Here is a 21,706-nt window from a genome sequence, read left to right as displayed (position 1 = left end):
AAAATATTTTCTTAATTTGAGAAAATTTATAAATTTCAATCATAAAAATATTTTCTCAATTCAAGTAAATATTTACTTAAATTATCCCGCCCTTACCCCCTTCCCTTCACTTCTAATTCTTAGGTCAAACATATTTTTATTATTTAATTAATTAACATTTATATTTTTTATTTAAATCATTAAATAATTGTTATTTTACATATGTATTTACATTTAATTAATACCTAACACAAATACAACAAATATACCTTGAAAGAAAATTTTCCACGGTCGGAAGAATGTTGTTTGTTCGCAGCAGAGTTACACAAAACTAATTTTGCACTCATTAATTAATAGGCTTAGTAAAGAAGCAAATGACATTTATGTTAACATGTTTTTTTATGAAAATAAAAACAGACTTCGCACTCGATAATTAATTTTAAAAAAGTAGCTTTCAAACTTAGAAAAGTAGTAAAAAAGTAGCTATCGAAAAATTAAACTTGACGAACAAAAAAACTCGTTTTAGACACTTCACAAAACTGACAAAAATTCCATTGTATATTTTATTTTCCTGACTTTTTCCTAATTTTCATTAAAAATATTTACTTCTTTTTTATCCTGCTAATAATTTGAATTCCTGCAACGAATTTTATTATTCATGAAAGAATTTAAATATTTATAAAAATAATTTAATTATTGCAAAGAATTTTATAGAAATTTTTAAATAATTGAATTCTGTTTGGAAATTTTATGAAAATAGTAGATATTGAAAATCATTGAATTGCGAAAAGTTTTTAAAAATAATTAAATTTTACAAAGAATTCTATTCAAATTTTTGAATGTGTGTCATATGTTATTAAATTTTTTTGAAAATAATTGAATTCCTGTAAAAAATTTTAATATTTTTGTAAATAATTGGATTCTTCCAAAAAATTAAAAAAAAAATTTTTTTTAAATAATTGGTTTTTTCGAGGAATTGAAATTAAATTTCTTAAAATAATTGAATTCCTGGGAAGAATTTTTTTATTTATGAAAGTAATTAAATTATTGCGAAAAATTTTATTAAAATGTTTAAAAAGAATAATTGAATTTCTGTCAAAAATTTTAATATTTTTGAAAATAATTGAATTCTTTGTAAGAATTTTAGCAAAAATTTATTTTAAATAGGTAATTAATTTTTTTGAAATATAATAAATATTATGAAAATTTTATTTTTAATAATTTAGTTATTGTGGAAAATTTTATTTGTGAAAATAATTGAATTTTTCGATTAATTGATTTAGAATAGTATTAAACATAATTGAAATTCTTCGATAAGTTTTATTATTCATGAAAATAATTGAATTCTCGATTAAAACTTTTTTTTTTAATTTATTTTCCATGGAAAATGTTATTATTAGTGAAAGTAATTGAATTATTGTAAAGAATTGTATACAAATTTTGTTAAATAATTGATTTTTTCGAAATTCGTTTTAAAATGCTATTCTAAATTAATTGAATTCCTGTGCAAATTTTAGTATTTATGACAATAATTAAATTGTTTTAAAGAATTTGATTATAATTTTTGAGATAACTAGTAGTAGGTAGGCTAACCTACCTTTTAAGTGAGTTAATAATTTGATTTACAATTTGCAATTTATTTAGAAATAAATATTAGGTTAAGACCATTCCTGGAAGATACGTTAGGGCTCTTCCTATTTTTGTAAAATAAATAAAAAATATACTTAAGATACAAAATATTTTTATTTTTTTAATATATAAGTACGGAAATAACTTTCAATAATTGTATTTAAATTATGAATTTTAAGAAAATTTTTTTTAGTTTGACTAATTTTATTTAAATCAGAACTAATTTTCTTACTTTACAAATTTATTAACGTAAAATAAAAATTACCTTAAAAAATTTTTTTTTTTAATTTCATTTTAAAAAAGAAAAGAGAGGAAAAAGGAAAATGTTTTATAATAATTGAAAGGGATATTATTAGAGAGACTCATGACCTTTCAGAGATCGTATTTTTAAGAGCTTTAAGATTCACGATAAAGTAAGGATCAATAAGGCACGTTCTTGCATTGAATCGCCCTTGACACTAGAGTTTTCGTCTATCGAAAATTGAATCTTAATAGAAGTAGCTAATATACAGAAGAGCAACCCATTTTCCAATGGAATTGTAAAATTATGACAAGCTTTTTTCTCTGTCGCTTGCAGACTAGATACAATGTGAAAAAAAAGGAACCGAAAAAAACGAATATTTCAACAAAAATCATATACTTCATTTTATTATAATTAATTAACATTTTTTCCCCAAATATTCACTAAATATTACTCGAATTTTCGTCATAAACCAGTGAATTTAAAATACCGCAAATATTTAATGAGAAATAGTTTTCATTTTATTCTTGAAATTTTTTAATATTAAAAATTTTCATTTGTGATTTTCAACGACATTTTCTTTTTTTTTTATTGACAAAAAAATTTTCTGAATTTTATACTAAAAATCCAAATGGTTAATAATCGATAAATTATTATGCATCTTCAATTATACGTGTATAAAAATGTTCTTTACTAATTCTTAATAAATTTCATTCTCCTGGACAATTTAATCCTCAGGAATTTCGAAGTAATTGCGTCTGGGCTTTCTTTCTCTCTCTTATTGTCGATAAAAAATTTAATGGACAAGTTATAATTTAAAAGTTTAAAGTTTTATTAATTTTATGCCAGTGGATTCATTATTTTCTTGTATCATAATTCATCGATCTTCAAGGGAAGGAAAAAAGAAAGTGCTCTTTAATTTCTCTTCTACTATCTTCTAAAAAATTGTTATTGCATAATGCGATATTAAAATTTGTTTTTAAAAAATAAAATCTTACCTTGTAGACTTGCAGTCGATACTTGAATTTCATCTTGTCTTGTATCTGAAAAATAAATACGTTTCCAATTTAACTTTTGTGACAATGGAAAAATATTCTAAAAATTTCCGATGAAAATTTTTTTATTTTAATTTTTTCTGATTCTTTATTTTTCAACAGAATAAAAACGTTTAAATAAATAAATAAAATCTGTTAAATAATGTGTTAATTTTGGACTTAACGTTGCGTGTGTTAATGGAAGACGTCTTTTTTTCTCTCCCTCGAAAAATAAAAAAGTGACGAAAGTGAAAAAAAAGAGGGAAATGTGCGCAAGATAAAAAGCGTGAAAACAGAGAAAGCTGGTGATTATCTTTGGTCCGAAGAAGAGTAGATCATACGATTTTGTGCCTTTAATTCTGGGAATGAGCTGGAATATAAAATGAGCTTTGTGTGCTGCGCGCGTAAATGGCGAGAGGTAAAAGGAAAATTTTCAAATGGAGCCCGCATGTGACATTCACGTTGAGAATGCTTTACACGCTGCCTCGTGTGCTTCGTGTGTATATACCAAGTGCATACATGTTACAATCGTCTGCCATATATTATACGAGGCACGTTTCGTGGTCCTTTATGGACCCGTTCAAAATGCCATTTCACATAAAAACTGCGAATGATCATCAACTCATCATCAGAAATAAATGCAATGTTTCATTAATTTTTTCCTTCGACATTTATCGATAAGGTAAATTATAATTATATATATGTTAAAACTTATTAATTATATTTCACTTATTTTCATATTAATCATTATTTTTTTCAAATTACCAAATTATTATTATCGCAATAGCAACAATTTGCGGGCTACAGCTACAACTTTTTAGGATAAGATTAGCAATTATTTAAAAATAATAGAATTTAAAAATTTGTAATTCAAATCTTTGTTCAAAACACTTTAAAAAATCCAATATTGGAAAAATTACAAATAATTGCAGAAATTCAATTGTTTGCAAGAGTGATGAAATTCTTCTCATAAAATTCAATTATTATCTTTCAAATTTAAAAAAAAATTCTCGTCGAAATCCCAATTATCTTTATAGATAACAAAATTCTTCCCCAAAGTTTAATCATTTTTAAATGAATTTCAAATTGCCAAAAATAGTACTCAAACATTTAATTATTTTTATAAATAGGTAATAAAAATTTCTTAGGATTCCAATTATTTACAAATTTTTTATAAATTCCTTCGCAATAATTCAATTATTTATATAAATAATCAAATTTTTTTTAAAGAATTCAATTATTTTCACAAAAAATAATTAAAAATTGTAGAAAATAATAATTGATTACAAATGAAAATAATTTTGAAAAAGTTACTGTAATAATATTATTATAATATATAAAACAATGATTTTATCACTCGCTTCTTATAAGTTATTGAATTTAAAAAGATTTGAATTTGAAATTTTTGAAATTCATAAAATAAATTTTTGAAATTTGTAAATAAATCTAACAGAATATTTTTTTGAGTAAAATTTTTTCCTTTATTTTTTAAAAATTTAAAAAGTTTCAATTTCATTTTAAATTAAAATTTGTAATTAACAAATAGAATAGAATGTGTAATGTTTCTTTTTCAAAAGACAAGAATGAGTTTCTGAACAAATTGTTATTGAGAAATATAAATTATGCATAAAATGGGTATATTTCCCTATTTCTTAATTATAATTTTTTAACAATTAACAATTTTCTCATATAGGGTAAGTGCGGGTATAGTCGGACAGTACTAGTAGTCGGACACTTTCGTGTTTTTTGACAAATAAATAATAATGCATTGTGATAATTGCTTTAAAAAGTATACTAGACGAATGTGTGAAGTTTATATTTTATTAAAATAGTGTTATTTTCGAAAATAATTAAACAAGAAATATTTTATTTAATGTTTTAAAAATCATGGTGTCCGACTATAGATACAGCCATTTTCGAGTAGCGCGATGAGTGGCACAAAGTTTTGCTGATAATTAATCATAAATTTTAAAACTTATACGATTTAAATATTATATTAATAACTTCTAGTATGGTTTAATTCCATTTTCCAGCCGATAGCAATTAAAAAATTATATTTTTCACTTTATAAATTCAACATATCTAAAAGATGTCCGACTATAGAAACAAGGGGAAAAAGTGTCCGACTACTAAAGCATTCGTAATTTTTTATTAAAATGTTTATATTTTATTAAATACTCAACTATTTGTAACAAATTTATATGACTTTTAATCCTGAAGAACTTCTTTAATTAATAATGTGCTTATAAACACAGTAGATATTTGCTATTTCAAGAAAAAAAGCATAATTTAAGATTGTATCCTTAAGTGTCCGACTACTAGTGCATTTACCCTATTTGAGTTGAAATCCCAATTATCTTTATTATTTTAAAAAATTTCAATAAAATTCTTGTCCTAAATTCAATTATTTTCAAAAATTTTTCTCATTTCAATGATTTTCAATATTTACTGTTTTAATAAAATTTCCCAACAAGAATTCAATTATTTAAAAAAAAATTTAATAAAATTGTACGCAAACATTTAATTATTTTCATAAATAATAAAAATTTGACAGGATGGAGAATTTGCAATTGACAAATAGAATTTATAAACATTTTTTTCTTTTATTTTTAAAAAACTTTGAATTTTATTAAAGCAATTGTAGGGGAGACCGGGGCGTAATGGCTAAGGGGCGTAATGAATAATTGTAATTTGTTTAAAAACCGTAAATTGGAATAATTTCGCACAATAGACAAGTTATTGTACTTGGTATACTGCAAGTTTGTCGGAAGTTTCATTAATATTTATTCATTATTGTAAGAAATATAGTAGAAAAACTATTTTTGACATACGAAAGTAACTTTTCAAAATTTTCGTTTTTTCGTTCTATTTTTTTCAAAAATAGCTTTAAAAAAAAAACTGAAATGAGGTTTCGATCTTGACACGTTTGTTTTTAAGGGACAATTCGAGATTTTTGATTCACACTTCCGGTATTGTTAAAAAAAAGCCAAATATTTGCCGAGTACCCCCGGGGCGTAATGGCTAGTTTTTCCCGGGGCGTGTTGGCTAATGCAATACGCTATGTATAAAAAGCAACCTACCATATCGGCGAAGTGTAGGTTTGTTTTCGCGATTGCTTGTCACTTAGTTTAAGTATGTTTAGGTATTTTTAACAAAATTTTAAAGCTTTGGTCTAAAATTTACAAATAGTAGATTTCAAGCTACGATTTTAATGAGAAATTACAAAAAAAATTGAGAGAGTGCCAATATCACAGAATATTATTGAAAAAGCGATAGTTGAAGTATTGCTGAATAAAAATAGCATTCACGGAATACCCAGGAACCTTAATTTACAATATGCAATAAGATTGGAAACTGTAGATAATAATTAGCAATCATTATTCATTACGCCCCGGAAGTTATCCATTACGCCCCGACTCGGGCCGTATTTTGGAGCTCTGCATTGCTCCAGAAAAACTGTTGTAGAATAAAAAGTAAGAGTCATATCGGGACGTTTGTAGTCTTAAAAGAAAGCTGAGATACCAGAGTAACTTTTCTGGATGATAAACATTCAATTAGAACAAAAATGTCCGAGTAAAACAACAAAGAGTGAAAAGTTAGCCATTACGCCCCGGTCTCCCCTAATTGAGAAATAGAAATTATGCTCGAGAAATAAAAATTAGGCATAAAATGGATATATATTTTCTTTTTTTTAACCATAATTTTTTAACATTTAACAATTTTCTATATTTTATAAATAAAAAGGAGAAAAATTTGCATAATTTAAATCAGTCAAACAAAATTTGTTATAGAAAAAAATATATAATAAACAAAATTTATTTCTTAATTATAATTTTTAAAAAATTTTCTAATTTTCTTATTTAAAATATTATTTTATTATAAATCATAAAAAAATACCTGCATTTTTTCGATTTGTCAAACAATATTTTTTTTAAGAAAAAAAACAACAAAAACAAAAGCATACACAAAAACTATCTTCAAAGTGTGGACTGACAGAATGAAAGAATGAAATACGAAGATTATTATAGTTAATTGAAGACAGTGGAAGTAAAGAAAAGAACAATTGTTGTAGAAAAATTTATTATTTATGCAAATAATTGGATTATTGTGAAGAAATTTATTAAAAATTTGTAAATAATTGAATTTCTGTGAACTATTTTTTTTTTTTTGAAATAATTAAATGTTTTAAATAATTAAAATTCTTTTTAATCATTGAATTATTTTGGAAAAATAATTGAATTTCTTAAATAAATTTTATTATTTATGGAAGCAATTGAATCTCTTAAAAAATTTTTTTTTTTTTTTAAATTGAATTATTACGAAACAATTTATATAAAAAATTTGTAAATAATTTAATTCCTGTGAAATTTTTATTGTTTACGAAAATAATTCAATGTTTGCGTAGAACTTTATCGAAACTTTTTTTAAATAATTGAATCCTTTTGGAAATTTTCATTCAAATAGTTTATATTAAAAATCATTAAATTGAGAAAAATTTTTGAAAATAATTGAAATTTTGGTCAAGAATTTTATTAAAATTGTTGAAAATAATTGAATTTCGTAGAAGAAGATTATTATTTTTAATGATAATTGAAATTTACACAAGAATTTTTTTAGATTTTATAACATAATTGAATTTCTGTGAAGAATTTTATTACTTTTGATAATAATTGAATTTTTGCAATCATTTGTAACTTTTCCAAAATTCAATTTCTTTAGTGTTTCTAACTAAAATTCCATTATACATCCATTATTTTTAATAATTAGGTAATTAAATATATTTTAAAAAATATAACTAATTTCAGAAGAATTTGAATTATTAAAACTTTTTAAAAAACCATCAAGTTCTTTAAAATTTCTAATTAAATTCATTCAAAATATTGAAATTTTATAAAATATTTAAAGTAATAAGTAAAATTATTCATTAAATAATTTCTAAGTAATAATTTTATTATAGTTCTTCAAGAATTAAGTTATTGAAAAATAAATTATTGTCAGAAATTGAAAAAATTGAAGGTTTTGTACGAGAATTCGTAGTAATTTCATAGTTTATGAGGCAAACAAAAAAGACACCAAAATTCAGAATTTTCTTATGAATTCTAAAAATTTAATTTTTTCCAGTACTTTACGGACCTTTACTCTTATCTGTGAAAGATTTTTCATACCATCTGGACGGAAATGTAGGGAGTCAAAATGGCGCGAAATTCAAATTGAGGAGAAGAAAAAATTAAATATCTAAGTAAAAATAACTTCTGGAATAAAATATTTCCAAACATAAAATTCGAGCGCATTTGATAAAATTTATTTAAATAGTTAAATTATAAATTTTATTAAATAATAATAATTGATATTAAGTGTTACTATTATTAATCAAAAAATATTTTTTATTACACACAAAAAAATCGAAATCAAACTAAATTAAAAATATATATTTGAATTCATTACTCTTGTTAATTAAAATATAAAACATTAAGTTGAACGATCACTTCAAGTCAAGTGATCGTTCAAATCAATGTTTTGTATTTTTAATTAAAAATAATTTAGAAAATAAAAGTTTTTAACGACGGGAGAAAAAATTTCTTAAAAGTGGCAAAAAGTTAAGGAGAGAAAATAAAAAAAAAAATTAAGACGCGAATAACTTTTTTTTCTCCTCCTCATTGAGGAGGAACTCTTGATTCTTGTGGAATTTGAAGGGTTGCGTGCGCGCACATTGCGGTGAGCATTCAAGTATCCAGATAGATTATAGGGTACAATCCCTTCAGTTTCTGGATTGCTTGTTCCGCTATTTAAAAGTGTTCGCGGACATGAGAAATTATAGGTGCGTAGTGGTTGAACAGGGGAAATCGCAAACGACCGACATCTCTTCAAACCGCCTGCTAGTAGGGAAAGTGGCGCTGTTTAATATTAATAAGCCTGTGGCTCTTCTGCCCCTGTCAGGCACCGAGATGCATATCAATCCTGCATTACACCGAGAGCATTATTTTTTAGGCTCGTGCCGCATTCTTTCCCAACTTTTCGAATCTAAATATCCATTGAGTTGCATTTCTTTTCTTCTATTTTTCAATTGTGTCAGCTTTTCTTTATCACGTAAATCTATTTCTTAAAAATTCAATGCACATGTGTATAGTATTTTGTCATTCAGATTCTTTTTTTCTCCTTTTTTCATATTGATAAATATTTATTCACGCTGAAAAGGGATATGTGAATGAAATGGCTAATTGCCCTGTAAACAAAGGTTTCGAATTCCAATAAGACTAATTACCTATTGGAGAACGTGACCTACAACTGGAATATCAATTGATAGAGAGAAGTCCTGTAAAAATTTTTCCCGATTGACTTTGTTAAAGAATTAAAAAAAAAAACTCGTTTCGGGGTATTTGTGCATAAAGTCCCATTTTAATTTAACGAGGAGGCTGTTTTTGTTTTGTGTTTATCCGCCTTGACCTAAATCCAAGTTTAATCAACAGCCGACTTTCGTTTCCTCCCTCATTAGAACGTTGAATTGAGAAATTTTATCAATACTCCGACCCAAAGCGGAGTCCCTCTCTTTCTCTCTCTCTCTCTCGATATGCCTATGTGCCATTACAGAGAGCCAATAGTAGCTTTACTTCACTGTATTCATATATACGTGCTTTGAATAGTTCGATAGACGGTTTCGAATTAGAATGGATGCCCATTTGCGAGCTTGCGTGGCATACATTCGTGAATCATGGAACTGACGTCTTTTGACACAGAGAGGATGTCACGGCGGAAGCACAACCTCCGGCGATAATGTCCGTCAACATGGTGAAGCGAGCATCATACCCAAACAATGTACTATTGTTGCCAACTTATTCCATTACAGATAACTCCGTCGTTTCATTGTTTTACCTCTCTTGTCCTCTTTCTCTCTTTCGCAACCAAGCAGTCTTTCTTCTGTTACATCATTATTTCTCCCAGCACTATCATCTTATATATTCTCCATATATACTACGCCAAACTCGAGCTATTTTCTAATTTTCAAATCGCATCTGCATCGACTATGCCAGAAAGCAAAATTTTAGGTGAAAGCTAACAGATTTACGCTCATGTTCCATGTATTTCCGCATGACAAACATTCATCAAAATAATTATTTCGTAATAAAATACTGCCTTGTATTCTTACAAAATATTTACAAAGAACGATCTTAACAACTAAAGACGAATATTAAATCAAGTCTTAAAATCAACAACAGCAGTGATTAACACTATGATCATTTTCATGAAATTATGATTACACTGTCTGACTGAATATTTATTTTATAAAATAAATATTCAGTCAGACAGTGTAATCATAATTTCATGAAAATGATCATAGAAACATAATTACAAGAAATTAATAACTAAACACAGTTCTTACTACTAGAAACATAATTACATAAAATTATCCATTATGCCTGCCGGGAACTTGTTTTTACTACTGATACAAAAATTAAAAAGAATTGAACCGACTGTCTGACTAAATATACTTTTTACTACTTGATGCGAAATTGCAAGAAATTTAATCAATTGTTAGTCTCATTGAAACATATTTTCCCACTGATGCGAACCGCATCAGTTAAAATTTATTGGACCGACTGATTAAAAATATCTTGTTCTACTCGAATTATGTTTATGAAAATTTCAACTATTTCTATATCTGTCTAAAACATTTTCTTACCCCCGAGATATAAAATAAATTGTGTAAATAAAATAAATGTAGACCAATAAGAAAATAAATATTAAATTAAATTAAAAATGTGAGCATAATACTTGTCTGACCAAATACATTTTTTACCACTCGAAGTAAATATTTTACAACTGGATACAAAATTACAACTGCCTCAAACTGATTTCAAAGTTTTGTTGTATAATTGCAAATAATTCTCGCCACAATTGCAATATTTAAAACAATTTAATTAATGGTCCGACTAAACATTTTTTTACCACTGAGATTAGCATTAAATTTAATAAAAAACATAATTATAAGTAAAAATATGTAAAATAAATATTAAATTAAAATAAAATATATATGATCGTTGTCTGGCAAAACAATTTTTATCACTATAATCCGAATTGCAAGAAGTTTGACTATATTTTGTCTCACTAAAACTGATTTTACTGTGTAGTCAGACAAAACTTTAAAAACAAATTTAAAAATATTTATTCTAATTGTTATAAAAGAGGAAAGAAGAAAATTCAAACAATGTCTGACTAAAAGCATTTTTTACTACTGAAAACCGTACTACAAAAAGTTTAACTACATTTTGTCTGACTAAATTCACATTTACTACTTAGTTCGAAATTTAAAATGAAACTCAACACTTCCTCTTCATATTCCTTAAAAAAAAAGAAAAAGAAATTAAACGTTGTCTAACCAAACTCATTTCTTTCTACTAGAAGCGTAATTACAAGAAATTTGACAATTTTTCCTGTCTCAAACATAATTTTACTACTTAAACAAAAATTGAAAATAATTAAAACGACTATCGGACTAAATATAAATATTCTGCCGAAATAAAAACAAAATTAAAAAAGTATGACTATTTTTTGACTGACTAAAACCAATCTTACTACTGCGACCTAAATTTGAAGAGTGATATTAAAATTTCTATCCAAACTCTTTTAAAAAAAACAGAAAGAAAATCTAATCTTTGTGTGACTGAATATTTATTTTACTACTGAAATCAGAATTAGAAGAAATTTGATAATTTTCCCTACCTGAAACTTGTTCTTACTACTGATACCAAAATGAAAAGAATTGAAAAAACTGTCTGACTAAATACACTTTTTACTACTGGAGGAAAAACTACAAGAAATTTAATTCATTCTTAGTCTGACTGAAACTTGCCTTTTCTACTGATGCGAATCAAAATTAAAAGAGAAAACTGCAAATATTTTTTAAATATTTTTCCGGAATCATGCTGTTGAGAATTTCAAATATTTTGTTTGACTTGAAAAATGTTATTCACTGAAATTAAATTAAATATTTTAAATAATAAAAATAAAAATATAAATATAAATAAATGTACAAAAAAATATTAAATTATATAAAAAATAAATTTACGATATCTTTGTCTGACTAAACAAATTTTCCACCACTAGAAACCGAATTAAAAAAAATCCCATTATTTTTTGACTGACTAAAACCAATCTTACTACTGCCACCAAAATTTGAAGAGAGACATTAAAATTTCTATTCAAATTCTTTTTAAAAGTATAAAAGAAAAAAAATTTAAACGTTGTCTGACTAAATATTTATTTTACTACTAGAAATAGAATTACAAGAAACTTGATAATTTTGCCTAAATGAAACTTTCTTATACTACTGATGCCAAATTGAAAAGAATTGAATAGGCTGCCTGACAGTATGTAATTTTTACTACTGGACGCAAAATTACAAGAAATATTTAATCAATTTTCAGTCTGACTCGAACTTGTTTTTACCACTAATTTGAAGTATTTTGTTTCTATTGCGATCATGCTTACGAGAATTGCAACTATTTTATCAGAATCAAACAGTTTGTATTACTGACACTAAAATCTAACCGATTTAAAATCATGTATATATGTATTAATATTAATAAATTTATAAAATAAATATTAATAAATTTATAAAATAAATATTAATAAATTTATAAAATAAATATTAATAAATTTATAAAATAAATATTAAATTAAATTGTATTAAATGTACAGACTCGTTGTCTGACTAAATACATTTTTTACTACTAGAAACTGAATTACAAACAGTTTTTCTACTTTTTGTCTGACTAAAACCAATTCTACTACTTAGACAGAAATTAAAAATTTTTTTTCACATTCTCCTGGTTTCAAAAAATCAGGTTTTTAAATTTTGTGCTCTAAATATAGCTATTTTTGACTCAACGATTTATTAAAATTTAAATTTAAAAAAAAAGAAAAGAAAATAAAGTACTGATATATGTTTTTTCCGTTTTTTACGAATTCCTTTTTTGTTAACTGACAAAGAATTAAATAATAACAATTTAGTGCCCACTATTGTCCTGTAATCGAACAATGTTTTACAAAAATGGCAAATTAAAATAATTTATATTAAAGATTTTATTAATTAAAACCTCGCGTGCACAAAATAGCTCCAGTTGTAGATATCTACCAAAAAACTTGACGTAATCTCTTCTATTAGGTGTCATTTTTTTCATAATTTTATAAGCGTTTCGAAAGAAAATTAAGAAAATTTTTATTCTTTTTCTTTTCTACTCTTAACGATTTTTACACAATAATGAAAAAAAAAATCAAAAGTGTTGCGAAGCAACGTTTTGATTTTTGTTTTGTCTCAATTTGATATTCTTAGAAAAACTGTGTTGTAATTACATCAGGCAGGGAAGAGAAGCAAAAATGGATCAGAAAACAGCACTGAAGACGCAGACATTTTTTCACGAATACTTCTCTGCTTTACAACGTTTCATACAAAATATGTTGAAAATGAAAAATGTACTCGAAGAATTAAAATTTTGTCTTGCAATTTCGAAACGTGAATTTTAAGTGATTCAAGATTTTAGGGGAAGCACGTGTTTCGAGATGTAAGTGCATTCGAAAGACCGAAGTAAATCCTCGTATCGGCTTGAGTGGTCTTTTGGTCTTTAAAGGGGGTGTTAGTTAGCCTGTCGTACAAGGAAGCGCTTAAGTAAAGATTGCGAGAAGACATCCTATACAGTAAAGGGGTTGCCTTAATCCCTGGTATCTGTTTATGGCATTACAAAGCTATGGGATAAATTCAAAGACGCACCCTTGCAAAATAACATTATGTTTCCGCGGTTAACTTAAATCCAGAAATTCCAGCAGCTGCTTCCTTCTTTCTCCGACAATCATTATCTCATTTAACTTATTTGCACACTACATCATTCAACCGAAAAGCGTTACGCAATTTCTATCACGTTTTCTTACATAAGAATTAGTTATTTCTTACTATTACTATTCTTCATTTTAAAATAATTCAAAAGCGAAACAAGTTTAAGAAGAATTGAAGGTTTCAGGGCTCGAACCAGTGAAAGTATTTATATAAAAATACGGACTTTACCGACCAAAAATGAAAAATTACGGACCAATTACTGACAAAAATATAACTAGTCCGAGTCAAATAAAAGAACATTTTACCGAGTGATCAAATCATTATCAATTCAATTATTATTTTCAACAATTTTTAACTAAAATTCTTCTTTAAGACGAATAGTTTTAATAATTTTCGAAAAAGTTCTTTGACAATTTTCAAATCCATTTGTTCACAATATTCAATTTTACGAAAATTCAATTATTTGTAAATTCTTCAATTAAATATACTGGAATTTAATTATTTAAATACAAAAATAAATAATTTATTGAATAATTGAATGTTTCTTAAAATTCCATTTCCATAAAGAATTATATCAACAAATTTTTAAATAATTGAATTTTTTTGACGAATTTTAATAAAATTTTTAAGAAAAATTACATTTTTCGAGAAATTCGATTAATATTGTATTAAAAATAATTGAAATTCCGCAATGAGTTTTATTAATTGTGAAAATAATTGAATCCCTAAAAAGAATTCTATTATTTTTTAACAATATTTAATTTTTTCGAAGAAAATTATTATTCTTGAAAATAATTAAATTTCTGTAATAATTTGTAACATTTTCAAAATTAAATTTTTTTTCGTGTTTTTAACTAAAATTCTTTTATAAATGCATAATTTTTAATAATTTTTGAAAAAGTTCTTTGAGAATTTTAAAATTCATTTGTTTACAATTCAATTTTACAAAATTTCAATTATTCGTAAATTCTTCAATTAAATAATATAAGAAAATAAAAACTTCAAATAATTTTTAAAAAAATCCACAATTAAACTTTTTTAAAAAAATGAATTCCACAGAATTGTTAGTTTAAAATATGAAAAATTCAAATTTTCAAAGATTTTAATTAAAAACGTTTTCAAAATTTAAATATTGGGTAAGAATTCCTGAAGTGGGCCCCTATTTTTTTTTAGGTCGGTGAATTTTTCTCATTCTTATATGTTTCGATAGCCTACGATGGTATAATAAAAAGCTGTAAATAGTTTTCCGAAATTCGATTATTTGCAAAAGTTATTAAAGGTCAAAGATATTTGTAGCGTTTTAGTAAATAGCTAATTACTCTCGATTGGATGAACCAATTTTAATAAAAATTTGTGGAGAGTTTACCTGAGGAATTGTACTTTCGATAAATGATCAAAATTTTAATTAAAAAATATAATTTGTTTACATAAATTAACTTTTTAATTTTTGGGGTTAAAATAAAATGTGTGCTCCATCTTTTCTTTTATTTCATTTTAATAATAAAATAGAGAAGACTTTTAAGATTACATTTGAATAATAAAAAAGTGGGATTCTCTATTACTTTAGAAAATAATTATAATATTTTTAGTTACAAAAATTTTTTGAAAAGTAAAAGAAATTTAAAACAAAACAAATGAAAAAATCAAAAAAATTACAGATTAACAAGTAGATATATACATAAAAACTATTTACAGGTTTTTATTATACCATCGTAGGCTATCGAAACATATATAAGAATGAAAAAAATTCACCGATACAAAAAAAATAGGGGCCCACTTCAGGAATTCTTACCCTATTTCTAAAAATTCACGCTGTAATGCTTTCAATATTCAATTATTATCTAAATTTTTAACTGAAATTAATTTTTAAATCAATTTTTATTAGAAAATCCTACTGTAATTTAATTTTTTTAAACAAATATAAATAATTTATTGAATAATTAAATGTTTCTTAAAATTTAATTCTTTTGAAGAATTTTATCAACAAACTTATAAATAATTGCATTCTTTTGACGAATTTTAATAAAATTTTGAAGAATAATTACATTTTTCGAGAAATTCGATTAAAATTGTATTAAAAATAATTTAAATTCTGCTATGAGTTTTATTGTTTATGAAAATAATTGAATGAATGTGAATAAATTTAAAAAAAATTTATAAATAATTGAATTTCTGTGAAATTTTTATTATTTTATGGAAATAATTAAAGGTTTGCTTAGAATTTTATTAAATTTTTTTCTAATTAATTGAACTCTTTTATAAAATTTTATTAAAATAATAGATATTAAAATTCATTGAATTGAGGAAAAATTTAAAAAATGATTTAAATTTTGTTAAGAATTTTATTCAAATTTTTGAAAATAATTGAATTTCTGAGAAGAATTTAAATATTTCTAAAAAAATTGAAATTTTGACGAAAATTTAAAAAAAATTTTGAACATAATTGAAATTTTGTGAAGAATTTTATAACTTTTAAAAATAATTGAATTTCTGCAATCATTTCTAATTTCTCTAAAATTCTCCAAATTATATCGTACAATTTACTCTAATTTTTCGTCCTTTCTCAATCAAATTACGGACTTTACGGACCTTTTTGCAAAAAAACTGACTTTCACCAACTTGAAGCAAATTTACGGACGTTTACGGAATTTACGGAACATGTTCGAGCCCTGAGGTTTTCAAGACTTTTGAGGAATACCAAAAAATGCAGATTGGTAGCATTTCTAATTTGATGTTTTTCCAGAACACTTTGATAATATTCTCTGCCTTTTCTATTTATTTCCAAGCTGTGGCAAGCCCGTTCAGGTCATACAGGAGAAAAGGGGGTTAAAATCAAAGAATATTGTAAAATCCAACTGCATTTAGAAAGGAGGGAACCAAGTGCATTAGAGTGTTTCACATTCGGATAAGTATAGAGAACGGATTATGAAGGAGTTAAAAGTATTAAAATCACGTTGCATTTTAGTCCGTTGATATGGAGTATCATTCTCTCTCGTTGAGGAAAATCGACATCGAAGTGAGGAAGAGAAACCAAGATATGCACTAGTGCAAATGTGAGAGTGAGGAGAATGTCCAAAAGAGGAGATAGAGAGAGAGAGAGAGAGAGAGTAGATTTTAAAGTAGAGAGAGATGATGCAAAAAGGAAAAGAGACAAGATAGAAGAGGGTAGACTTAAAAGAGGCCAAAAAGAGATGGAGAATTTAAAGGAGGGTGAAAGTGGAAGAGCAGAGTGTATAAGTGCTCCGCCTGCAGAGATGAGAGATGAAAGGCGCAGTATGCTCGAGGACACATACATTTCCTAGTCCCAGGTATAGTACAACAAAAAAAAAATGTTAAAATCTAAAGAGAAAACCGAAAAAGAGAAAAAGACGACACACTGAATACCCCGATAATCGCAAAACTTTTTTTTTCTCCCCTTTTTTTGACAAATAGTGCGCCATCAGCGTTATGTGCAAAATCCCGTGATATGTAAATTAAAAAAAGGAAAAAATTTTTTCTTTGTAGTTTGTGTTTCACTTCCACTATTATTTCCACAACCCCTTCCTCTCTCTTTCTCTCTCTTGCTTTTTTCAATTTTCCCATATTTATAATCACTTTGTCAAATATTTAAAAACTACCCTAACATGTTTTTTACTTTTACCCTACTGTAGATAATAACACTTGTCATAATTAAAATTTATGACCATCGTTAGGCGATAATAATATTTGTGACAATTGTCAATTTGAGACAAATTACCTATTGGAATGTTTCGGTTTTACAATTTGAATCTCCTGTTCCTGATACCCTCTAAAAATTATTACTCAAATAAATATTTTATTAGATTTATTTACGAATTTCTTTAATTGTAAAATTATTATATTAAGATTTTTAAAAATTTAAAATTCAAACCTTTTGAAATTGAATAACTTATAAAAATATTTTTATAAAATATTAAGAAATGGATCACTCCGAGTCTTCGACTCGGTGTGCTCGATTTCTTCATGTTTTATAATAATTAACGCTGACCAAGTAATAAAATAATTATTTTATATTATAAGATTATTGTTAGTGTAACTTCTTTAAAGTTTAAAATTATTAGGTGTATTATAATTTCAATTCAATTATTATTTTCCAGAATTTTAAACAAAAATTCTTCTTTGAATCAATTATTTTTAATATTTTTTGAAAAAGTTCTTTGAGAATTTTCAAATCCATATTTTTACAATTTAATTTTACGAAATTTCGATTATTCGGGAATTCTTCAATTAAATATCCTAGCCATATTAGAAAATAAAAACTTTAAATAATTTTTAAAAAATCCAATTAAACTATTTTTAAAACAATTAATACTACAGAATTGTTAGATAGAAATATGAAAAATTCATATTTTCAAAGATTTTAATTTGAAATCTTTTTAAAGTTCAATTAGTTCTAAAAATTCAGGGTATAATGCTTTTAATATTCAATTATTGTCTGAAATTTTAACTAAAATTTATTTTTAAATATATTTTTATTTGAAAATTCTATAAGAATTGAATTATTTAAATATAAAAATAAATAACCCATTGAGCAATTGAATGTTTCATAAAATTGAATTCCTAAAATGAATTTTATTATTTATGATAATAATTTAATCCCTTCAAAATTATTTTTATCATTTCAATTTAATTTTTATTTTCCAGAATTTTAAACTAAAATTCGTCTTTAAATAAATTATTTTTAATAATTTTTTAAAAAGATTTTTTTGTCTTTTCAAATTAATTTGCTTACAATTCCTGCTTACGAAATTTTGATTATTTGAAAATTCTTTAATTAATTATAATATTAAAAAATAAAAACTTCAAATAATTAAAAAAAAATTCAATTAAACTTTTTCAAAAAAATTAATTCTAAAGAATTTTTAAGTAATTAAAAGTATACAAGATATTAATTTAAAACCTTTTCAAAATTCAATTATTTTTAAGAATTCATGCTGTAATGCTTTTAATATTTAATTATTATCTAAAATTTTAACTGAACTTCATTTTTAAATATATTTTTATTAGAAAATTCCACGAGAATTCAATTATTATTTATAAATATAAAAATAAATAATTTATTTAATAATTGAATATTTCTTAAAATTGAATTCTTTTAATGAATTTTATTAACAAATTGTTAAATAAATTTTGGAGAAGAATTTTATTATTTATAAAGATAATTGAATTTTTTACAAGGATTTTTCTAAATTTTCGAATATAATTGATTTTCTTTAAAGAATATTATTACTTTTGAAAATAATTGAATTAGAGCAATTATTTGTAATTTGGCTAAAATTCAATTTTTTTAGTGTTTTTCACTAAAATTCTTCTATAAATTTATTATTTTTAATAATTAATTAAATACATATTAAAAAATTTAATTAACTTCAGAAGAAATTTTAAATATAAAATTTTTTTAAAAATCTAAATTCTTTAAAATTACTAATGATATTCATTCAAAATTGAAATTTTATAAAATTTAAAATTCATTCATTTTAATTTTAAATAATTTATAAGAAATAATATTGTGATATAGTTCTTCAAGAATTAAGTTATTTAAATAGAAATTATTGTCAGTAATAGAAAAAATTGAAGGCATTGTATTAGAATTTACTTATGAATTTTAAAACTTTAATTTATCACAGTGTTTTGATAAAGAAATCCCTGACTTTTGCCTGACTAATTCTACTTTTCCTGACTTTTCCCTGAATTTCCCAACTTCCCTGACCTGAGGCAACCCTGAATTAAATCATAACTTTTTTTTAAAAAATAAATTTTTTTTTGATTTTGATGTTAATAAAAAGTAAAAAAACATAATGAAGATTAATTGTTCAAAAATTTGAAGCAGATTTGAAAATAATTTTTAAAGTTATTAAATAGGGAACAATGAGGAATCAAAAGTGACCACTTTATTGTACCCAAAAAGTGTTAGATCGATCTATTTTATAGGAACATAAAGAACTCAAAAAATAGCTAATTTTACCTGACGCGAACAGAGGTGGCATAATACGTCCTAATTAATTCATCGGTTTATGTTATTCATTAAAAACGTTGAAGGTACAAGTGCGAGAAAATCCAAGAGAATATTTTTCGATCTACTGCTATTTTCAATATCTATTCTCATTGTCAGAAGAGAATTAAAGAATGGAGGATTATTCCTCGAGGTGGAGGGAGTGAAAAGGAAGGGTCCCTTATAAAGAGAGAGAGAGAGAGAGAGAGAGAGAGAAGATTGGGGCAAAACGGGGTGGAATTAAGCATCTCGCCTGAAGAGACTTCAAGTCACTTCAGAATCGCTCCCATCATTTTCGAACAAGGATTAAAATCTGCCTCCTATAGCTTCCTAACCAACCTCAACCCCTTTTCATATTAAACAGATGTTTCGATATCTCGATACTTATCCTATCTCCAAAAGTGTGAAAGCGCAACAAAGAGCAAAATAGCATTTAATCACCATTCTGTAGATTATTGAGAATATACTATTTGGTTTTTAAAAAAAACTATTACTATTTTTTGCTATTTTTACTATTTTGCTATTCAAAAATTTGTACTTCTCCCTAAATAATTAAAGGACTAAATGGAAACACAGGGTTGCCACAAACATTAGATTTTGTTTTTCCCTAACTTTTCCCTGATTTCCAGAAAAAATTTTGACATTTTTCCTGAAAATAACACCGAAAAAAATAAAATCTCAAAGTGAGAAGGAAACATTACATTTTATTTTCCATATACGAATATTCTAGGAACTTGATCTCATTAAATAAATAAAATAAATAAATATTTATCTACAAAAAAGAGGAATTTTTGTTTATATTTGAAAGTTTTTTAACTAAAAGATGAATTTTAATTTTTTTTCTCGGTTTGAAATTATTCCTCTAAAATTGAAACAAATTTATACTAGAAAGATTTTTAAGTTGTTTTTTGTTTTTCTGAACACAGCTTCAAACCGTTTAAGAAGTGACATTTCATAAAAAATATAAAAGAGAAAAATCCTCTCAATTAGAAAGGAAAACTTTAGTGTCCATATGTAAGAGGAAAAAATGATACAAAAGAAGAGGAATCATCTGAAATTGAAAACCTTTTTTCTAGTGAAATATTAAATCATTATTATTTTTCGATAGGAATTGAGATTTTCAAAAATATCAAATTCAAATCATTTGAAAAATAATATTTAAGAATATATTATTATAAAGATAACCGAATGATAAAATAATTATTTTCTATTTTTATTAGAAAATTCTACTGGAATTCATTTATTTAAATACAAAAATAAATAATTTATTGAATAGATAATTCAATTTTTCTTAAAATTGAATTCTCATAAAGAATTTTATCAACTAATTTTTAAATAATTAAATTCTTTTAACGAATTTTAATAAAATTTTTAAGACACAAAAAAATTATTATAAAAAAATAAAAAAAGAGTAATTACACTTTTCGAGGAATTCGATTAAAATTGGATATTAATAATAATTGAAATCTTGCTATAAGTTTTATTCTTTATGATAATAATTGAATTATTGAGAAAATTTTTTTAAAAATTTCCAAAAATAATTGAATTCCTGTGGTAAATTCGCAAAAATTCAATTACTTTCAAAAATTTTAATAAAATTCTTGGCATATCTGAAAAATAACATAATTCTTTGCAGATCTTCAATTACTTTCGAAAATTTTAATAAAATTTTTCGCAAGAATTTAAATACTTTCGTTAAATAATAACAATCTTCGCAGAAATTCAAATATTTTCGAAAGTTTTGGTAAGTAAATCCTTTTCGTAGGAATTCAGTTATTTTTATTAAAATTTTAATGAAATTACTCTGTAATATTCAATTATTTTTAAAATTTTAATGAAATTCTTTGAAAGAATTTAGTTATTCCTAAGAATTTTTATACAATTCTTAATAAGAATTAAATAATTTTCAATACCTACAATTTTAATTGGATTCCATAAATAAAAATGTTTTTAAATAATTGAATTTTGAATTGTTGTAAAGAATT

At 24.4% G+C, this 21,706-nt stretch overlaps 1 protein-coding gene across 5 annotated transcripts in view; it reads left to right on the top strand.

The window, feature by feature from the left end:
* LOC122503709 (suppressor of Mek1-like) overlaps positions 1–21,706 on the top strand; it is a 188,939-nt gene that overhangs the window by 114,433 nt on the left and 52,800 nt on the right. The window contains exon 1 of one of the 5 annotated variants that reach the window (XM_043614365.1): positions 16,883–17,019. The exons of the other annotated variants lie outside the window; for them this stretch is intronic. The gene's annotated coding sequence lies outside the window, so the exon portion shown is untranslated. Of the gene's footprint in view, positions 1–16,882; positions 17,020–21,706 lie in introns of those variants that run through there. 5 annotated transcript variants of the gene reach the window in all.

Source organism: Leptopilina heterotoma, unplaced genomic scaffold (assembly GCF_015476425.1).
Source record: "Leptopilina heterotoma isolate Lh14 unplaced genomic scaffold, ASM1547642v1 Lhet_27, whole genome shotgun sequence".
NCBI classification, from domain to species: domain Eukaryota; kingdom Metazoa; phylum Arthropoda; class Insecta; order Hymenoptera; family Figitidae; genus Leptopilina; species Leptopilina heterotoma.
Note: the sequence above shows the minus strand (reverse complement) of the source record. Positions and strands in the feature narration are given on the sequence as shown.